We start from the raw sequence: 23,723 nt of genomic DNA, 5'->3' as shown, positions 1-23,723 counted from the left end.
AAAAGAACACACAAAACCCTTGCTTTCTTCCTAGTCAGTTGAGCAGCGTGCTATTAGCAATTGCGAAAAATTCTAGTGCATTTCAATTCATATCATATGCATCGTTATTCATGCAAAACAAGCCACAATATAAAAGGAACTTTACAGTTTTGAAAGATTTCTGTCTGCATCATTTAATATATTGGTTCTCAATGGTACTAATTAATGCAGTGCCTAAAATAGTGGTTACAGTTGCCATAAAAAGATAATATTCTGTATCTTTTTAGTAACTTTACTATGTCATCATGACCCTATCGGCCTTTGTAATGAAATCATAGTTCTCAAGTGGTTCATTACATAAGATGTTGTGTGTCATAGTAGACAATTTTAATGATTTTTTTTTTTTTTTTTTTTTAATAGTTATCCTGGGTTCAGCAGTAGCAGTCATTTTTCTACTTCTTAGTAGCTGGTGCAGTGCTGTGCTTTTGACTTTCAGCCTCAGAACAGCACTGATAACAATGATGCGTTTAGTTGTTGCTAAGTAATGTTTACTCTGACCAAGGACTTTGTGAGTCTCATGCTCTGCCAGGGAGGAGGGAAAGCACGGAAGAGGCAGAGACAGGACACCTGTCTCAAACTAGCCAAAGGGGTATTCCAGACCACAGCATGTCATGCCCAGTATATAAACTGGGGGCAGTTACCCGGAAGGGGTAGATCACTGCTCAGGTTGGGCTGGGTATCAGTCAGCAGGTGGTGAGTGGTTATATTCTCTTCCCTTGTTATTTCCCTTATCATTATTATTATTGGTGGTAGCAGTAGTGGTTTGTGTTATACCTTTGTTGCTGTACTGCTCTTATGTCAACCCATGGGAGTTACATTCTTTTGGAGTCTCCTCCCCATCCCTCAAGGAGTTTGGGGGGAGAAAGAGAGAGAGTGAGCGAGCGGCTACATGGTTCTGAGTTACTGGCTGGGCTTAAACCCTGACAATAGTGTTTACCTGCATGGTGGAGAAGCAGAAAGAATGAGTAAGTCACTAAATGAGCAAGTCACTAAGTTGTCCATTGTTCAGTGTAAGCTATACACTAGAAGAGAATTCAGCACAGTCCACCATGTGGCAATTTGATCTCCTTTTTTTTCATACACATATATTGTTTTTATTAGTCCAATCATATTTATGATGACAGCTTTTTCACTTGTCAATCATTAGTTTATTCTTTGAGTTTATTATTTTATTCATTAGTTTATTCTTCCATCATCTAATACAGCCATTAAGTTAGTATGACAAATAAATAAATATTGAAGAAGACCAAGATAAATGAGATAAATTAATGACTATCTGAAACAAGTTTCTGTAAAATTTTAAGCGAAAGAAAGAAAAAAACCCAACTTTTTAAACCTCCTGCTGATCTGTTTGATAAGATTTGCCTCTTTACGTAGTTGAGAAGACCTCTTATAGCTGACAACTCACAGACATTCAAGACTCTGTAACAATATATAATGGGACATATTGTAGGTATTCAAATATCTTTTAAAGGCCAAGATAATTCCCACAGATAAATGCTTTAGCTGCATTTTACTTTCGCAAGTTACTGATTCAAATTTTGAAAAATTATTATCTATAAAAGCTAGGTGCAGTGTGCTGAATACATGAAAATTATTTTTTCAACCCTAAATCTGAAAAGGTATGATGCTCTTGAAATAAAACATAAATTTCCATTAAACTAGTGTAAGACTTTTAATTATATTGTTATTATGGAAAAAGAAAGCATTTTAACTTTATAGGCTCAAACTGCAGGAATGAAATGTTGTTAACATATTCTGGTGCTTCTAAAATTTGGAAAAACCCTGAAATGCTTTATTATTCATCTTAGAAATGCATTTATGCTTTAATAGATTTTTTAAGAAAGGTGTTAATTTTATATTTGTCTGTAGTTATTGTAATCAACACATGCCCTTTTCTCTCATAGGCTTACGCTGTAATTCATGTGTAGGGTCACATCAAATTAAACTTTTAGTCCCCACTAAGGAGAAAACGCAATAAAAATTCACTTATGGAAAGTGAACCATTTACTATAATCAGACATAATATGGTAGTGCATTTGCTAAAATGGCCTTAAATAAAGCAGTGTGAAAACTTAATGAAGGGGAGAGGTTTGGTTAGGTCACAGCAAAGTTAATGTGGAAACTTTACAGTATTTCAATGCCCCTAAAACAGTGCTTCACATAAGGTAATGCATAAGAAAGAAAACAAGACTGAAGAAAGTTTTGATTGCTTCTTCAACTATAATCCAGTAGTTAATGTAACATTTAAATCTCAAGACTTCCATTAAACCATCTGTGTTACCTCTGAGCTTTCTCTTGTTCATTATACCTATACTGAAATATACCTTGTGAGTTCAAATTAATGTTGGTTTCCCTATGAAAAAGAAATGATGTTATGGATTATTCAGAAATTTCATATGTGTTTTTTTTAAGAATCAGAATGTCTTATGATTTATTTATGGTTAGAGTTCTCCACATATTTTAAAAGAAAGAAGTAGCCAATAAATTAAGCCTAAATACAAATTCTGGCACAGTAGGATTCCTATTGACATTTACACACTAAATGAACACCCGGCTACATTTCCACCTGAAAGACAACATTATGGTCCACTTCTGATATGGTAAAGACCCAGAGTTTTATTAAATATACAAATCTTGGAATATGAAATACAGAATATTAGGCAAATACTGGATTTGAAAATGTGCATGCTTACCTGGGCTATGACTGCTCTTTTGATGTATTCTGTTGTTTACAGTTCACAACCACCGAAAGTCAAATAGAATCATAGAATAGTTAGGGTTGGAAAAGAACTTAAAATAATCTAGTTCCAACCCCCCTGCCATTGGCAGGGACACCTCACACTAAACCATGTCACCCAAGGCTTTGTCCAGTCTGGTCTTGAACACCACCAGGGATGGAGCACTCACAGCTTCCTTGGGCCACCCATTCCAGTGCTTCACCACACTCAGTAAAGAACTTCTTCCTTATATCCAATCTAAACTTCCCCTGCTTAAATTTGAACTCATCAGTCTTTGTCATGTCACTACTGTCCCTATTGAACAGTACCTCCCCAACATACTTATAGGTCCTCTTCAGATACTGAAAGGCTTTTATGGCGTCTCCACACAGTTTCTCTTCTCCAGGATGAACAACTCCAACTTTCTTCAGATGGGAGGTGATCCAGTCCCCTGAGCATCCTCCTGGCCCTCCTCTGGATTTGTTCCAACAGTTCCATGTCCTTTTTATGTTGAGGACACCAGAACTGTACACAATACTCCAAGGCAGGTCTCACGAGAGCAGACTAGAGTGGCAGGATCACCTGCTTTGTCCTGCTGGTCATGCTCCTTTTGATGCAGCCCAAGATACGGTTGACTTTCTGGGCTGCAAGTGCACACTGAAGCCAGCTCATATTAAGTTTCTCATCAAGCAACACCCCCAAGTCCTTCTCTGCAGGTCTGCTCTGAATCTCTTCTCTGCCCAGTCTGTAGCTATGCCTGGGATTGCTCCGACCCAGGTGTAGGACCTTGCACTTGGCTTGTTAAAACTTCATAAGGTTGGCATCAGCCCACCTCACAAGTGTGTCAGGGTCCCTCTGGATGGCATCCCTTCCCTCCAGCGTATCAACCGAACCACACAGCTTGGTGTCATCAGCAAGCTTGCTGAGGGCGCACTTAACCCCACTGTCCATGTCACCAACAAAGATGTTGAGCAAGACCGGTCCCAACACCGATCCCTGAGGGACACTACTCGTTACTGGTCTCCAGCTGGACATTGAGCCACTGACCACAACTCCTTGCGTGCATCCATCCAGCCTGTTCTTTATCCATAGAGTGGTCCACCCATCAATTTGGATGTTGTGTGGGACAGTGTTGAACGCTTTGCACAAGTCCAGGTAGATGACATCAACTGCTCTGCCCCTGTCCATCAGTTCTGTAGCCCCATCATAGAAGGCCACCAGATTGGTCAGGCAGGATTTCCCCTTAGTGAAGCCATGCTGGCTGTCACCAAGCACCTTGTTGTTTTTCATGTGCCTTAGCATGCCTTCCAGGACAATCTGTTCCAAGATTTTACCAGACACAGAGGTGAGACTGACTGGTCTGTAGTTCCCTGGGTTAACGAACAGAAGACTATCTATCCATTCTAAATTATACCCAAGCTCTTTCAGGTGAGGCTTTTAAAATCAAAGTGTTTAAAAATATTATTTCATAGCCGTAAGTTCTACTAATGCTTCATTTCATTGATATACCATCTCCCTGTCAGGAAGAAAATTTGAGTGATTTAACTTCTGCTCTGAATTCACTGTAGGACAGGAAAGAAGCTTAAGACAAATGTCAGTCTGTGGATCAAGAATAGAGACAATGATAGAGGAACCAGTAGAAAAAAAAATCTGCATAGGGCTTTCCAATGTATTTTCAAATTAATTATTATTTTTCTAAGAGGAAAATGAGGGCAAGTCAATTTTATCGTTTCCATTTCCTCTCATAGCTATCTAATTTCTGAGGACAGTTTTCTTTGTCATTTCTGTCAGCTTAGACTTGACATTTTCAAAGACATGCCCAGTGGATGAAGGGAAGGTGGTAGATGCAGTTTTTCTGGATTTTAGTTTGACTTTTTATATGGTCCCTCGTAACATTCTTCTGGATTAACTGTCTAGCCATGAAGTGAGAGAATACACAAAGCACTTGGTGATGAGCTGGCTGAACCAGTTCAGAAATCTCAAAGGGTTGTACTGAATGAGACTACAACTGGCTGGCAGGGTATATACAGATTGGAGCATTGGGCAACCATTAGTGGAATGACACTTAACAAGAATAAATGCTGGACTCTGCACTTTGGACAGAGTAAAGCCAAACACAAGTATAGATTGAGAGCAGAGCAGCTGTGGAATACCCCTGTAGGAAGCTGTCTGGAGAGTTGGTTGACAGCAGCTCAGTGTGAGGCAGCAGTGTGCCCTGGCAGTCAAAGGCCAAACTGCTTCCTGGGGTGCACCACACACAGCATAGCCAGCAGCCACAAGAGGGGATTATGCTGCTATGTTCAGCACTTGTACGGCCTCACCTGGAGTACCGTGTGCAGTGCTGGGCTCCACAAATTAAAAAAAATGTTGAATGTGACAATGCAATAAAATGTATTTGTATGATTTTTTTCTGCCCACAAATTAAAGGGTACTATAATGCCATCTTCTTTCTTCTTCTTTTTTTTTTTTTGACAATATTTTCTGATTTGCTTATAATTTTCATATGATTTCTAAGAATTTTGAAGTTTACCATTTTGATTCTGCATTCCTATTCAGATATTTTGAATTAAGAGTCTCAAACCTTTATAAATATACAGCTCCCAATTTTATAATTGTTCCAAAACTTACCCGTAGACATGGGGACAAATTAATAGCAAAATTATTTTATATTCACAACACCTGTACTCCTGGCATGCTCTGGAAAGTCCTGATCTTCAGAAATTATTTACAAATCTTGAATGTAGTGATCTGACACTTAATCTATCTGCTATGATATCATTGTCATCAACACAGTAATATATTGATATGCAGTCAATGTAGTTTTGGCTGAGATATCTTTTGGATTTAGTATGAAATCAGTGTTGGTAACATGGGATGTTTTAGTTACTGCTAAGCAGTGCTTGCAAAGTGTTAAGTACTATTCTGCTTCTCTGACTGCACACCAGTGAGCAGGCTGGGGATGCCAAATAAGCTGGTTGGGGACACAGGACAGTTGACCCCAACTGACCAAATTTACAACAGGAACCCTCTCAATCACCTACCAAATGTCCATATCCCAGACCATATGGCATTGGACTGGATGAAAAAAAGGAGGAAGGGGGGAAGTTCAGTGTTATGTCATTTGTCTTCCCGCGTAATTTACGTGTGAAGCCCTGCTGTGCTGGAGATGGCTGAACACCTGCCAGTTGAACACCTGCCTGATGATGGGAAGGACTGAATGAACTCCTTATTTTGCTTTGCTTGTGCAAACTGTTTTTGGTTTACCTATTAAACTGCTTATATGTCAGCTGATGAGTTTTCTTTCTCTTCCTTGAGTCTCTTACCCACCTTTCTGAGGGGAGGGGGAGTGAGGAACTGTAGGGGGCATAGCTGCCTACAGCGGTTAAAGGAAATCAATCAGATAGCCTCCTCCCCTAAATAGTTAGTATGAGAGGATGTTAAAGTCACTTTCTTAGAAATACAAATAAACCAATAAAGAAACAACCCTGGTGACAAGGGTTTGGAAATCACAATTTGCATAATATGTGAAACACTACAAGTTCTCATACAAAATGCAATAAATTAAAACATTATTTTTATTTCCATACTGAGGAAGCTCAGAAGTAAATTAAGAGAACTGTCGGGAGCTTGTATGGTTGCGGACTGCTTGGTGGATAAAGAACTGGCTGGATGGCTATACGCAAAGAGTTGTGGTCAGTGGCTCAATGTCCAGCTGGAGACCAGTAACGAGTAGTGTCCCTCAGGGATCAGTGTTGGGACCGGTCTTGCTCAACATCTTTGTTGGTGACATGGACAGTGGGGTTAAGTGCGCCCTCAGCAAGCTTGCTGATGACACCAAGCTGTGTGGTTAGGTTGATACGCTGGGGGGAAGGGATGCCACCCAGAGGGACCCTGACACACTTGTGAGGTGGGCTGATGCCAACCTTATGAAGTTTTAACAAGCCAAGTGCAAGGTCCTACACCTGGGTCGGAGCAATCCCAGGCGCAGCTACAGACTGGGCAGAGAAGAGATTCAGAGCAGACCTGCAGAGAAGGACTTGGGGGTGTTGCTTGATGAGAAACTTAATATGAGCTGGCTTCAGTGTGCACTTGCAGCCCAGAAAGTCAACCGTATCTTGGGCTGCATCAAAAGGAGCATGACCAGCAGGACAAAGCAGGTGATCCTGCCACTCTAGTCTGCTCTCGTGAGACCTGCCTTGGAGTATTGTGTACAGTTCTGGTGTCCTCAACATAAAAAGGACATGGAACTGTTGGAACAAATCCAGAGGAGGGCCAGGAGGATGATCATGGTGCTGGAGCACCTACCGTAAGAACACAGGCTAAGAAAGTTGTGGCTGTTTAGCCTGGAGAAGAGAAGGCTATGTGGAGACCGCATAGCAGCCTTCCAGTATCTGAAGGGGGCCTATAGGGATGCTGGGGATGGACTGTTCATAAGGGACAGTAGTGCTAGGACAAGGAGTAACAGGTTCAAACTTAACAGGGGGAAGTTTATATTGGATATAAAGAAGAAATTTTTTACTGTGGGGGTGGTGAGGCATAGGAATGGGCTGCCCAGGGAGCCTGTGAGTGCTCCATCCCTGGTGGTGTTCAAGTCCAGACTGGACAGAGCCTTGGGTGACATGGTTTAGTGTGAGGTGTCCCTGCCCATGGCAGGGGGGTTGGAACTAGATGATCTTAAGGTCCTTTCCAACCCTAACTGTTCTATGATTCTATGATTCACTGTTTCTTCTATTTTTTACTATTGTGTCTAAGAAAATGAAATTCAATCTCATTGACTACCTGTAAAATAATTGCCAAAAACTGTGCTAAAAGATGGTACAAGAGTTGCAAATGCAAGTAGATTAATAGGAATTGGACTTTTAATTAACTTTTGATACATTAATAGTTCTTTTATAGCAAAATATTCCAAACTGTATAGTAGATTTTTAAGATTTTGACGGGAGAAATTAAAAAAAAAAAAATCTCTTTACGCAACCTTCAGGAGCATATGTAGTAAATAAGCTTTCAGGCCAAATGCAAACATTTATAATGATATACATCATGCTGAGCAACATGCTGTACTAGAATGTATTGAGTAATTGCAATGATAACCATTGATACCTATTCTGTCTGAAATTACTTATTACATGTATGCGTGGAAAGTAAGACAGCATTTAGCACATGTAATTACACTATTTTTCAAAGGAATATTATATCAAAATAGCTGTAGCTGAAGGTTTGGGTTTTTTAAAAATAAAACCAAAAAAACAAGAAAAAAACCAAACAAAAAACCCCACAACCAGCCAATACCAAAACAACTCATAGATTGCAGCAGTTTGTTGTGATTTCATTTATCAAAAAAATAACTTCTACCTCTTTTCTGTTTTTCAAGGCTTTTCCAAGTCCTTCACTATATCTTTTTTCATACAATAATGCCATTAATTGGTTCTCTAATGTGAATGATGTGCCTAGAAAGAAAATGAAAAAGAAATTACTTCTTTTGTAAGCTATTACTCAGCTACCATTTTGGGGATTGCTGTTATTATAACTCACATGATGTATTTTGCTTCATCACTTAGAACTTTCTCATGCTAGCTCACTAAATAGCTCACCTTGGGCCAAATTAATAGCTGCTGTAATCAGTGAGACTAGATTTGATTTCAAAAAATATGTGTTGTCATGCTCTCTCTCACTTTCTCTCTTTCTCTGTATATATTATATAAACACATACTGACCTTTGTATGTATACATTCACACTATTTTAAAAAAGAATGCTGTATTTTAAGTTAGTGACAGCAAAATATTGCAATACTTTTGGTTGCCTTTTTGAATGGTTTCATATTTATTCAGTGTAATGTGTATTATACTTGCAAATTCATCCATCCCAGAGCCACACATACTTTGTTACAGAATACATTATGTTCTTACAAAAGATGTGGTGAAAGATTAGAAAAATATTCCACCTACATTTGAACAGAGGTGTGTATCAGCTAGAAAGACAGAGGGAGAAATTCTTTATCTGAAAAAAGTGTATTAGGGTAAAAGAAGGATCAAACCATGACTAATTTCTGGTGGATTATTCACCACTTTCCCACACAATAAGAAACTTATGACACAAGACAGACTAAAAGCTGAATTATTTTCCCAAAAGGGACTTTACAAAAATCATGGTACCCATCTCTCCTAGTGGGCTCAGACCTTGTCACCTTAGATTTAGTTTTTATTTGACCAGCTAGATCTTTCTCTTGAGAAACAGCTGGCTATATATTTCCTCAACAAGTCCCTGGCTGATACAAGCTCTCAACTTGTCAGCTTCTATCCACAAGTAGCCAAGTTTTTTGGTTTTTTTTTTTTTTTGTGTGTGTGTGTTGTTTTGTTTTTTGTTGTTGTTGTTGTTGTTGTTGTTGTTGTTGTTGCTTTTTTGTTGTTGAAGGGTTTTCTGTGTGGTAGCAGGGAATAAGTATGCAGGACCGCTCACCCTGTTGAATCATGTTGGAAAGATGCCAGGAGACAGCCTGTGTTTTTCACATGGTGTTCAAATAGCTACAGTATTATTGTGACAAAGGTAGAAGTTTTCCTCCTGCACAAAACAGGCAAGTCTGAAATGATGGAAGGAAAAGGCAGACAGACAAATCATTCAGAAACTCAGATGATAACAGATGAGGAGGTCGCATCTGGCATGTTACATGAGTTGGGATCTGCCTAGCTTTTCTGTCAATACAGTATAGCAAAAGGCATGCTGCTTTTCAACTGACAGGACTGTTTTCTTGCACAAATACCCAGTGAATACATCCCACAGAAGTTCCTTTATTCTTTAATGCAAAGATCAAAAGGGGTCACCCCAACCCTCGTATAACGCTGACACAATGAACTTACTTCAGCTCTTTGTTTTCTCCAGCTTGCAGCAGTTCACAAGGAGCTACCAATGGTAAAGAAAGGGTGTAAAAGCTGACAAAACAACGTAAGACAGGTCACTGGGTACATAGTGTTACAGATGGTTCAGATTCCACAATACAAAAGAAAAATGTCAGCATGGGATGAGTGACAAAATATGCTGGTTAACTGTGTGCAGCACAGTAGTTTACATAGCAACCTTGTGGTACAATGTGAACACAACTGGATTAACATAAAGGTACTTCAAGAGGCTGCAGTGTGGTGACAGAACAGTGGAAGTGTGTGAACATAGCCACTGGGTACAAACATCTGGGATTATGTAAACACCACTACAATACTTTTTATTTAGTGTTTTATCTCTACTTTAAAAATAGTTATGCTGTTTTGTCTCTTATACTTCTACTAGAAGAATGTTTCACAACATTGCTTATAGAGATCAAAGTTTTCTTCCTGTTTAAAGTTCCATTTCATCTGTGGCTAGTCTGCTGTCATTAAATGTGCTTGCATTTCTTTTTCAACGCTGAATTACTGTAACCCCTCTTTTCTGAATAGCCGTCACAGGGAAATACTAAAATAACTGAAGCATAAAGAGAATTTTCTGCGAGTAAACTCATTACCACAATAACATGCTGTCTTTCACAGATCTTTCACTCCCCTTTCTGGTTTTAAAAATAGAGTGTGGCAGATTAGGTTATGCAGTGGTTGCAGTAGAAAGGTAGGAAGAATCATTTAAATGTTCTTGTGCTCAATTCTCACACGTATTTTATATTCCTGTTTACCCAACTTGAAGTGCTGTCTGGGAACATGCACTGTAAGTTCACACAGCGGTCCATACTTATAACAGAAAAGCAGCAAAATTTCTACGTGCTTTCTGAAAAGGGAGTGCTGTCATTGTCAGTGATCAAGATAAGTAATATGCGTCAGACAGAGTCCATCCTGACACCTCTTGACAGCTCAGTATAAATATGCGTTTCTTCCCTGCATTTTAGGTCCTCTGATATGGGCTGTTGCTGCTCTCTCTTTTGGGTGTTCTGTTCAGGTTCTGTTTGGTCAGATTATTTGTGGTTTCTTCTGCTTCTTCTTTTTTACTTCCCCCCCCCCCCTTCATAGTTTTCCAAATAAAATAGGAAAATACAAAGGTTTTATCACATGAAATGTTGATTTTCTTTTTTTCAATCTGCATTCTCAACATGCCATATTGTAGTAACACCTGATTATATTCATTATAAGAGAATGTTACAGTAGGCTAAAGAGAGAAAATTTGAAAAAGTGAATGATGTTGATAGATCTGAAAAGTGACTGACATCAGCCTCAAGGCTTTCTTGCCTTGAGAGGCTTCTCAGTGAAAAGCTTACTTCGTCACGTCTTTATATTTACTTATCAGGAGCTGGTAGTTCACCAAAGTGCAGTTCTCTTTCACGCATTTGTAGGATTTGTAGGTATGAGGGAAGGCAAATTAGCCCCCAGTGTGACCCCAGTAATTTTGCTTGTCTTGTGCCAGAGAGGAGTAAAGCCCAGAATGTACATTTCTATCCATTAAGTATGGATTAAATGGAAACAGAAAACAATTGGAAATGAAGCAAATTGAAAATGAAAACATTTTTTGGAATCATTGTATGGATACATAAAAAATAGCACTGCATTTAAAATTCTAATTTTGTCCACCTCTCTGACTGGCAATTTTTAATTAATTTGAAGCCTGTGGCCAGGAAAACATTCACAAGCAGTATGCATGAGAAATATATCAAAAAGAAATATTTTTTTTTCATATGAAGCTCAACACACTGCTAGTAATTTTTACCTGGTTAAACACTTACCTAGCACCTGTACTGCTAAGTAACAGTTGGACTCAATGTTCTTAAAAGCCTTTTCCAACCTAAACAATTCTATGATTATAAATAAGTGCATCAAATGTAATTGGTTTGCGTCTTATAAAGTTATATCGTCCCTGTAAAGAGCAATCACACTTAAGAAAATAAAATCCACTGGATGGACAAAAACCATTAGACAATGGACAAAAACCCATTAGAAATTAAAAAAATCTGTTCTGATTTTGAGACATTAATTTAGAAAACACTAACCAAACCGTTGGCTGAAATATTATCTGATTTTTGTTATTTTTAAACATGAAAAATTAGAAGCCTGTGTTTTCCAGGCTAAATTTACTCATGTGTGAAGAAAAAGAAGTTCCAGTTTCAACTGGTCATACAGAGACAAAATATGTTAATTTGCTTCTCTCAGGTACTCAATCTTTATGCAGGGTGTCAGAGTCTAAACTGATAACAATTCTATTTTACCTTACATATGACCCACTGATTCAGTTACCCAGCAGAATCCTTTCTTGGAACCACATTGTAAGCTTGAGCAATAATAATTGTCACAGCTGAGACAAGACTCAGGACCTTTTGGTTACATAAGCAGCAATAGTAGCAGCTGAGACATAGGGGAGTCACAAAGAACTGTTAAATTTGTCTCAGTTGGAAGTCGATGTGTAAGAAGCTTTGACTTATTATTGAAAAAGAAAAAAAAAAAAAGGAGAAAAGGTCAAATTTATTTCCACTCCCTGACAATATGAGAATTGATAAACTTTCCTAGCAGGATAAACTCTGGTATTCCAAATGTAGAGTACTACGTTATTGCATACGCACAGTTCAACATCCAGGAAGAACAAACAGATAATTGTAGACAGATAATTGTAACCAGGGGAGCCTGGGACTGGTGTCAGAGAGAGGAGGGTGGCTGTGGGGGTAGATCATGAGGGCAAAGGAGGGGTGGCCATGAAGGATGACGGGTGGCCATGAAGGATGAGGGGTGACCATGAAGGATGAAGGGTGGTCATGAGGAGGGATCAACAGGGGACAGGAGGAGCAGCAATAAGGGAAGATCATGAGGGGAGTGCAGGGGCGACCGCAGAGAGTGAGGGGTAGTTATGATGGGAGACCTTGAGGAGAGATGAGGGGTAGCCATGGGGGGTAGGGGTAGCAGCAATACAGTTTGGCCCACTATGGTGGTAGAAATGAGGGGTGGCTGTGAGTAGAGATCTTGAGGGGCAGCCATAAGGGGAAATTAATTTGCCCTTAGTGACATGGTTTAGTAGTGGACTTGGCAGTTCTGAGGTAACAGTTGGACTTGATGATCTTACAGGTCTTTTCCAATCTAGTTGATTCTATGACTTTCTATTCTATGACTACATTATATACCTGCATTTTACATAATTTCTGCCTTAAATAAGAATTTTACATTGCGTATTGTAATGCATAGCACAAAAAAACTCTATGATGCTAATAAATGAGCAGGATAACTAAGCAAGTTTTAAGATTTCAGTCTTTCCCACCTGTATCTGTTGCATTACACTTACTATCAATCAAACATGGAACAAATCACCTTTAAGAACTAATACACTTGCTGCCATTTAGATGAGAAATTTGTTAATTTCCTTAGTCTCAGATACAGTAGTACATTGTGCTGCATTCTATCAATAACCCAAACACTGATCTGATTTTAAATCAGATTCCCTATCAGAAAGAAGGGTTCTTTTCAGACTTACTTGATTTTTAGTTAACCAATACTATTGATAGAGTTTTGTTTTTCCTTACAGACTACCTCTATATAGGGCATCATCTTCCTATGTTTCCTCAATTTTCTACTTTTTCCTTGATGTTACAACTTTTAACAGAAAAGAAAGTTTTGGTTTTAATTTTTTTATATAGGGGGAAAAGAAAAAGCAAAATCCTTGCATTATTTTATGTTATGTTTTCCAACAATAATTCTCATTTCCTAGTAAAACATGTAAGATAGACAATTTTAAAAAAATAAATCTTCCAAGTCCTTTACCGAGTGTTTACATATTTTCACCTTTATTGTATATGTGTACCATCTCCGCATATAATCATGTCTGTGCTAAGAATCTGCAATATTAATGAATGGATACTTTCGTTTCTCCCTTCCTCTTTCAGATATTTCTCTCTTATTTAGAGAATATCACAGAAAAAAAAAACAAAAACAAAAAAGTTATTAAAATGACCAGTAATCTCTGTCTCTCTTATTTAGAGAATATCACAGAAAAAAAACCAAAAACAAAAAAAGTTATTAAAATGACCAGTAATCTCTGTACATCTTCATTCAGTCCAAACAATGAAAGGCTAAGGGCTCTGCTGATGAAATGTATCTTCAGATTGCTTATAGATTTGCTTCACCTTCTTTTTGGTGTCAGATCATTCATTCATTTTCAGATATCGTAGAACATTTTAATAATGAAACTGAAAGCATAGATGAACAACAGTGAAATAACTTGTTTGTATCTTTTGGGAGCATAATAGATCCTTGTTTTGAATACCATTTAGTCTCAGCCAGGACTTCTAATCTATCTCATACATTCTTAATGAAGGTCTTTTGGAGACTTTGCAAGTTACAGAATGTTGCAGAATGCTGCAGAACATTCACATTCAGCATTTCTAAAAAAGGAAACTAAGATGACCCATGATTTCCAGACTATTTGTGACATCATTTTCATCTTAAATGCTTTGTGTTTACAAAATCCAATTTAGTTATTCACACACAGTGTCACAGCATTACCTGACAAAAAGGATCTTAGAAGAAATTGTGAAGTGCGAATAAAAGCAAGCCATTCTAAAAACGTAAGTCAATAACAATGGCTGGGGTACAGGATATTTTTTCTACTTACTGTCACGTGATCTATTATTAGATAATAGTGCTTCTTTCTTCTTTTATTTGATGTTGTACTTCACTCCCACCTGACATGGCTCATTTTATCTCAGAGTGGATAGAATGTATGGAATAAATAAAATTCGTTATAAAAGTCAGCCTCCTCCTTATAATTAGACAATTATGATTTAGAAAAATCGAAGGCAAGACTATTGGTGGCATTTGTGTGAAGTGTACAGTATCATCTAAAATTTTCATCTACTGAATCACTGAAGTGCCTATCATTTATTGAAACAGGTTACCAGTAACCAAAACAACAGCTAATAATTATGAATGTAACTCTAGATCAAAAAAGCTTATTTCTGGGGCTACTGGCAAAGTAACTGTTGCCTTTGAAAAATCTGACTTTGCTGAAGCAGACTTCTCATGCAGGTGTTTTTGAGAAAGAATTGTTGAAGCCATAAAGCCCTGAGAGCTGAAGCTACCACTAAATGTCACCTGCTTCTGGCCCCACAAAGGAGCCCATGTTCTGGCTGGTTTTCCTGACAAGGCCACAAAGAATGAAACTCTTGAGATCCACAGCTCTCCGTGGTATAGATTCTGGCTATGAGAGACTACCCTGTGTAATACTACTGCAGCAGTATGCTAACAACCGAGAAGTTTCAGCTGATTTTTATTTTTTTTGTTTACATGATATGTTCCATGGCAAGGCATTTTCTCTGATTTTTTTTTTCAGTGTGATACTTTGTCTCTCTTCCTTGTGATTTCTTTTTCTAAATTTGTGTGAAGGAGAGGTCTGAGGTAGGTTGGGGATTTTAGGTATTTGCAATAATCCCTGACGAATTGCCAGAGTACAGTAGTATCTTTTATTTTTGGACTGTTCTTTATTTTACATTTGATTTGTGTAATTGTTTTCATGCATTTTATGGAATACAGCCCAGTAAGTACAATTTAAGATGATTCAGAAACATTAGGAAAAAAAAAAATCACTTTTTCTTCTTAATCAATACCAGAATTGCCAGATTAAATATTTTGCTACTTGAATACCCTTCAGCAAAGGTGATGAACTTTCCTAATCATAGAAGCCCCTGAAAACATTTCTATGGAGGAATCAATGAATGTTTCTGAGTGACAAATAGATGTTAAAGATGTGAATGACATTCTTCAGAAAGCCACTGTGGGAGAAGATTTTGGTTGCTCAAAAATATTCTGATATTTGGCAGAAGTTGTAAGAATAATTTGTCATGTGCAAAACAAAAATATTTACTGATTCATAGTCTGTAATTACTTCAAATATCCCCTCTTTTTTGCAAAATACTGTATTATATTTTAGATTCCTTTGTTAATATTAACAACATAGTCTTCAGTTCTGCCAAGATATATTTATTTGTTCCTGGATTGTCTGCTTGATAACGTGGAGTTCCTTACTTAGTAATTTAATTGACATAGTTTATCTAAACACAAATAATTGAAGCAGCAGGAGATATTCACTCCATATAACTTAAGGTTTTAAAATTACATATCCAATAACCTTTTTTTACCTTGTATTTCCTAGGCTACTCCCACATTCAGTGAAGAGGTATAAACTGCTCTAGTGAAAAAATCAGAAACTCTGGATTTAGGCTCCTTTTCTGAAGGAATCCCTCCTAGGTCTCTAACTATAAAAGGAGACATAATTTCTAACTATACACCAAAACTAGACAGACATTTAATGACATTACCAGAAAACATTATGGTTTCTTCCCCCAACACCTTAAAGTGAAATATATGATGAAACACATTTTTCAGAAAACACATTATTTCATAACATCATTGTATTATTTTGCTTAAAAATGTGGAAAAATATATATGGATAAAAACATAACTGGGCACTCTGTTCTATTTTAAGCTACTACTATTTTAAGTCTACTACTGAAATGACAACATTAATTTGCTATACTCTGATTAAGTGAAGTGTTTAGCTATAATATTAACCTTCAATATTTATTTGGAAAACTAAGTACTGGAGCTTTAAAGCTAGTTGTACCTAGTAGATAACATGAGAAATTTAAGATTTATTTTTTAATAGGATGTATTCTAATTCTTTTCTTCATAATGTGACAACATACAAATATTTGTAAACAAAAATATGGAAATTAATAATTATAATTAAGCAGAAAATCTAAATGTTTTTAATTAGCTGACAAACTTTGTTATCAGGTTCATAGAAAGAGCAGAAAATTGGTATGAAGAATTCAAAGTGCTTGTCAGCTTGCAGCTGTAGATACTGGTAATTATTGCCACACTATATTTGCTTATTTTACTGAAGGTGTTTGGAAACCTAAGTAAGACTCTGCTAATGTGGAGGACACCGCATCTCTCCCTTTTACACACCAATGCCATTTTTACTAGCCAGTGAAAATATTAATGTGATTTTCAAAGCTATTGTCATATAGGATAAAATTTAGAAGCACTTTGGGACTTGGAGCCCAGTTTAGAGTTTGATTCCAAAAGTAGTTAGAACACATGGATGAATGAAGCACAGCAGAGGGATAGACTTATGGACCTGACTGTTTACATATATATATATATATATATCTATATATATCTATATATATATATATATATCTACACGAACACTGTAAGACGGTTCTTATAGCGTGTGTGTATATATATATATATATATACTATATATATGAGCTGACACCTCTACCATTTTCTAAGTTATAAGAACTATTATAAGAACTATAAGGCAGTTCTTATAACTTACCAAATGGTAGAGATGTCATCCACATGCCTGTTACTTTTTTTAGGTCCTTTTTTTGCCATGAGGAGATAAACTTTACAATCTTTAAATTACAAAAATTTAAGTAAGGCATATGTCCTGGGTTCAGCAGTAGCAGTCATTTTTCTACTTCTTAGTAGCTGGTGCAGTGCTGTGCTTTTGACGTTCAGTCTGGGAACAGCGTTGATAACACTGATGCTTTTAGTTGTTGCTAAGTAATGTTTACTCTGACCAAGGACTTTGTGAGTCTCATGCTCTGCCAGGGAGGAGGGGAAGCCGGGAGGAAGCAGAGACAGGACACGTGACCTGACCTAGCCAAAGGGGTATCCCATACCATGACACGTCATGCTCAGTATATAGACTGGGGGCGGTTGCCCGGAAGTGTTAGTTTGCTGCTCAGGTCAGGCTGGGTACCAGTTGGTGGGTGGTTGTATTCTCTTCCCTTGTTATTTCCCTTATCACTATTATTATTGGTGGTAGCAGTAGTAGTTTCCTGTTATACCTTAGTTACTGGACTGTTCTTGTCTCAACCTGTGGGAGTTACATTCTTTTGATTCTTCTCCCCGCCCCTCTGGGAGCAGGAGAGGGGTAAGGTGGGGAGTGAGAGAGTGGCTGCATGATTCTGAGTTAGCAGCTGGGCTTAAACCATAACAGTATGCAAAACAAAACAAAACAAAGACAAACAAACAAAAAAACCCCACAACAACCAAACAAACAAAAAAACAAAACAAAAAATAAGAAGGAGAAACAAGCTTCTGGGCTAGGTGGTAGCTTTCCCATGACCCTTGCTGAATTTCTGCTGACCAGACAGTTTTCAATTTATCGTGGTTTAACCCCATCCAGCAACTAAGTACCACACAGCTGCTTGCTCACTTCCCCGTACTCCCAGTGGGATGGGGAGGAAAAATGGTAAACCTTGTGATTTGAAATAAGAACACTTCAGTAATTGAAATAAAGTAAAATATAATAATGTTTTAACAATAATTATTATTCGCAATAGTGGTAAGGAAAAGAAAGAGAGGAATAAACCCCAAGAAATGCAAATTATGTCTGATATAATTGCTCACTATCCACTGACTAATGCCCAGCCCAGCCCCAGCAGTGATTAGCCCCTCCAAGCCAACTCTCCCCAGTTTATATGGTGACTATGCATTCTATAGTATGGAATACCTTTTGGCTAGTTTGGATCAGCTGTCCTGTCTCTGATCCCTCCCTGCTTCTTCTACTCCTTCAGAAGGAAGGAGCAACTTCCGCTGCTCCTGAACATGTTTTATGTTGCTGGTTGTCATCTTGTTTTTCTGCTCTGGGATTTGCTAAATTACCATGTGAATGTTCTTCCTTTTGAATCCTTGAGCTGCTGACTATCCCTGTTTCAGTTATCTTACTGCTTCCTGTAGTTCTGTCTTTTTTACCTTTCACAGATCTGTGAACATTCTCATAGCTCTTCCTTAAAATTTATGAATATGTTTACATGTCGTAGCCAAGGTTATGCAGCAGGACTGTACCAGACCTAAACCATGCATAAAGCCCAATGGAGGAGGGAAAATCTGCGGAGGAGGCAAATGTCAGGTTACAAACCCCCACATTTAGTGATCCTTGGGCAACTGCACCAGTGCGCTGAGAACCCACTTTTTTGTAGATGTACTCCACAATATGCTTCCAGGACTGACACTGCTTAAGCTTTTTTGCCTTTTCCCCCTGAAGGACCAGTAAAATTTACAAGGATCTTAAGCTAAAATAATTTATTCTTGCATTTGTCCTATTTCTACCAAAATGGCCCTGCAAACTGAATCTTTAATTCTTCACTGGTTAACAGCCACAATTTCATTACCTCCTAATTTTTTTCTTATTCCTATTAGCTCACCTTTGCCTCCATAATGATCTGTGGAAGAGAAAATGAATTTTGGGTCCCTTTCTGATTACCCCCCTGGTTATTAGTTAGAGCCAGCATGTCCCAGAAGCCAGCACAGCAATATAACAGATGTAAGAATGAAAACCAGGACTTATATAGTAGTAAGATTCTCCTGTGATGTACGATGACAGTACCCAGAAGAATCCAGGAACCACAGGTCAGAGGGAAATATTTCTTCCCTTCCCCTCCTACCTCCACCCCTCCCAGGCTCTACACCTGCACTGGCAGAGAAGGATAAATATATATATATTTTATTTCCATTTCCTATTGGAAGCAAACCCTACTCATCGTCTGATCCAGCTTCCTATGCTGCAAGCACTGCGCTATAGTGTGATGTCAGTCAGCCTGTGTACCGTATCACCTCTCTCTCCAGATTTTTTTTAACATTATCTCCTTCAAGAAAGTTGCTTGACTTGGGATTGTTTTTGCTTTTGTGAATTAAATGCATTAGAATACAGCAAAAGCATTTATGATGTTGCTAACTTTGCATGAAAATATTCTTCTTGAGAAAGACTGTTTTTTATTTCCTGTTAAGGTGCATTGTCATTATAAGCCTCTCAGTTCTAGGTTTTGGCATTTACTAATCTTGAATGGATTTAGCTTCATGATTACCCAAGAAAAATAATTTGAAGCTGCCTTTAGGGAACTAATGAAGTGAATATTCCATTAGTGTGATTGCTTTTAGTTGAAAAATGGAAAATAGTTAAATACATGCCATTTATTGAAACTGGATTCAATAACAATTTTCATCAGAAGTCAGAAAATTATATTAGATTGTTTTATAGAGCAACATACAAAAATGTCACCTTTTTAAATAGTGCAAAATACTAACCTAATTCCGTCCACTGAAAGCAGCATGAATGATTATTTTAAATGTTTTGGGTTTTTTTTTAACGCTGTCTCATGTAGGCTTTAATGAATTATAATTTCTGGTATTACAGGAAAAAAGTTATATTTTTTTCCAAAGTCCAGTGAGATAAGATCAGCATTAGTAAGTTGGAATCTACTTGAGCAGAACAAGAATAATTCCTGCTGAAGGATGTATTTAAATTTACCTTTGTGAACCTTGATTGAAACCCATATATATATTTTTTTTTTTTTTAAGATAAAATTTTGCTGAATAGTTACCCATCCTTAACCATCTTACTACTTGTAAGAACCAAATTCTCCGAATTTATACCGCAGAGATATAATATATGCCATAGTTTATTACAATACTTAACCTTTCAGTTAAATCATCTCTTAGGAAAGTAAAAAAAAAAAAAGCCATTTGGAATGCAAAATCACATTATTAGTAAGGGTTTTAATTTTACACTAATAGGACAAATTTCCTGTTAATCAGAAGTGAATACTGGTGATCTGTGAAGAAACAAATTTCTTGACAGACAGTAACTTTCATGCAACCTTCTGGTTTCCTTTCTGGAAAAGATGACTTGACAGCAGGGCCTGACTAATGACAGCAGTTTTAAACCCCTGTTTGTTTTAGATATCATGGTATTAATCCATGGTACAGGCACTTTTTGACAAAAAGATCAAGTTTGCTTTTCTCTGCCAACATGAGGGAGTATTTGTACAAGCTGCAGGGCAGAGATTGCTAACTGTGTTTCTAAATTATCATTCTCGTTTCTGATAGAAGTCAGTCTGTCTGTCTGTCTGTCTGAAGTGGCTTCTTCGCCATACCACAATCTAACTATGCTTTTTCACAGGACATATTCTTACTACTACCTTAGTTGTACTCTTGTATGAGTGTGTATAAGCTACTCTATGACCTGTGTGCTAATAATCAGCTTTGGTCTTTTTCTACATACATGTTTGCGTTTGCTTCCTGTTTGCCTAGGAAAGAGATCTGCTTGAAAGCTAATCTTTCAGTTCCTTTCTGGGTAAGACAGAGGGGTTGCTAAAGGACAAATTTCAGGAAGATTCAGTAGTTAGTCATGATTCCATTAGCTGCTTCAATTCCTGACTGTGATTGCTCAGTGACTCATATAATCAGATATAATTCAAGGGTGTGAACATTTTTTCTGTTTCTTTAAGTGTTATTTTTTCCTTCCAGCCTAAAGCCATTCCCCCTTATCCTATTGCTACAGGCCTTTGTAAAAAGCCCCTCTCCAGATTTCTTGTAGGCCCCTTTTAGGCGCTGGAAGCTGCTCTGAGGTCTTCCCGGTGCCCTCTCTTGTCTGGGTTGAACAAGCCCAGCTCTCTCAGCTTGTCTTCATAGGAGAGGTGTTCCAGCCCTCACAGCATCTCCTTGGCCTCCTGTGGATTCACTTCAACATGTAGACATGCCTCTTGTGTTGGGAGTGACAGAGCTGAGTGCAATACTGCAGGTGGGGTCTCATGAGAGCAGAGCAGAGGGACAGAATCACCTCCCTTGATCTGCTGGCCACACAATTTTTTTGATGCAGTTCAAGACACGGGTGGTTTCTGGACTACAAGCACACACTGCCAGTGGATGTTGAACTTATTGTCAGCAAGCATCCATCTCTGCAGGTCTGCTGTGAATCACTTCCCCATCCAGCCTGTAGCTGTGCCTGGGGTTGCACTGAGAAAGGTGCAGGACCTTGCACTTGGACTTGTTAAACTTCATGAGGTTTGTACTGACCCACCTCTCAACCTGTCAAAGTTCTTCTGGATCTCATCCTTTTCCTCCAGCATGTCGACTGCACCACACAGCTTGCTGTCATCAGCAGACTTGCTGAGGGTTTGCTTGATCCTGCTGCCCATGTCACTGACTAAGATGCTAAAAGATTTTTCTAGAAATAAAAGTAAATATACAGCTACCTCAGTATTCAAGACTCTAATGAATCATAGCAGATAATTACCTAAGTGTACTTTTTTTTTCTAATTAATTTTTAACTATATCAGAAGAGAAATGAATATTTATAGAACTATTAAGGAAGGTTTCTTTCCTAAATTCTTCTCTGTTTCCCTCCATGGAGTATCTTTCAGTTATATAATCAGAGTTCATAAAGGAAATCACAGTAGTCCCAATCCACATCCTGTATTAGCATAAACTATGTAGAAGAAAAACGTTTTAATTATTTACAAAACAAAACACATCTTCCTTTCTGAGGGTTTCTCTTTTTAATGTGGAAAATTAACTGTCTAAAAATCAGCCGAGGTAAACTACTTCATCATCAAGGAATGAATTTGCTCCAATTAGAAATATTTCAAAATCTAGTTCAAGGGTCGTTATAATTTTATAACAGTTTTGTACTCAATTATTCTTAGTAAGTTCCAGCATCCTAGCACTAAGACTTTTCATTTTTATTCTTTCGACGTTGAGATGTTATTGGTATTTGATCATCATTCTCAGGAAATTATGTTGCTTTTACATAAATTGTGAAAAATATAACCAAGTATTTCACTGGTGGAAATGTTATATATAACTATAATAAGATTTCTTCTGAATTCTTAGACTACTGTTGAAAAAAGATGATTTGTAGATTTTCTTCAATGGATTCTTCCCAAGTTTCATCATGTAATCCAAAGTTTTACATTGATCCGTATAAGATTAATAACATGGTTATCTGTGCAACAGATTTTCTTTTTTAGTGCTGCCCTAGTGTTTGTTAGTGTCTGGGGTTCAGCAGTAGCAGTCTTTTTTCTCCTTGGTAGCTGGTGCAGCACTGTGGTTTGACTTTTGGCCTGGGAACAGCACTGATAACACCAATGTTTTTAGTTACCACTCAAATGTTTTAGTCTGACGAAGGACTTTGTGAGTCTCATGCTCTGCCAGGGAGGAGGGGAAGCTGGGAGGACACCTGACCCAAAACTAGCCAAAGAGGTATTCCATACTACAGCATGTCATGCCCAGGATGTAACCAAGAGTTACCCGGGAGGGCTAGGGACTGCAGGGTTGGAGTAGGTATCGGTCGGTGCTCGGTGGAGTGGGGTTGGGTGAGTTTTGGGTTGGCTGGTGTTGAGGTATTGTATTCTCTTCCCTTGTTATTTCCTTTAGCATTATTATTATTGGTGGTAGCAGTAGTGATTTGTGCTATACCTTAGTTACTTGGCTGTTCTTATCTCAGCCCGTGGGAGTTGCATTTTTTTCGATTCTCCTCTCCGTCCCGCCAGGAGTAGAGGGAGGGAAAGAAGAGGGGGGAGTGAGTGAACGAGCTGTGTGACTTTGTTTTAACCACAACAATTAGCTAATATTAAAAATATAAATTTCAGTCTATGATAGTCTTTAGTAATGGTCCCAAAAAACACAGTGTCATTTTGCAGTCTGAGAGCCTAAAAATTCTGTACACAAGTAGTGCAGAAGGTGTTACTACTGTGGATAGAAAAACAATGAACTGAGTAGTTAGTAGGGAAAGTTCTGATCTTTGGCCTCTGAAACACAAGTTTGAACTCAATTTTATCTTCATTTTTAGTGGGCATTAGGTCAAAAGCAAAACTAATCAAGCATCTGGGTACAACATAGCACATGAGAAAGCAATGGAGTTATCATTGTCATCTATCTTCCCAGTGATGGAAGAAGAGAGAGAGAGAGAGGAAGGGAGCTAAAGGTTGAAGATTATTAGCTCCTTTCAGTGGAGAAGCCATCATTCCTCTGAATTAAAAAAAATAACTTCTAGTCCCAGCATAGCAGTATGTTTTCACCATTTTATCAGGTTCACCCTCCAGGTACAGAGCTCAGATGTGAATCATCTTTAACATTTTCAATTCCACCATTTTCCATATGGCTTTGTTTCCTTATTTGTTTGTTTGCTTTTCCCCACCAAAAATATACACCATGTATGATAAA

Source organism: Lathamus discolor, chromosome Z (assembly GCF_037157495.1).
Source record: "Lathamus discolor isolate bLatDis1 chromosome Z, bLatDis1.hap1, whole genome shotgun sequence".
Taxonomy (NCBI): Eukaryota; Metazoa; Chordata; class Aves; order Psittaciformes; family Psittacidae; genus Lathamus; species Lathamus discolor.
The sequence above is the reverse complement of the archived record's forward strand: the minus strand, read 5'-3'. Positions refer to the sequence as shown.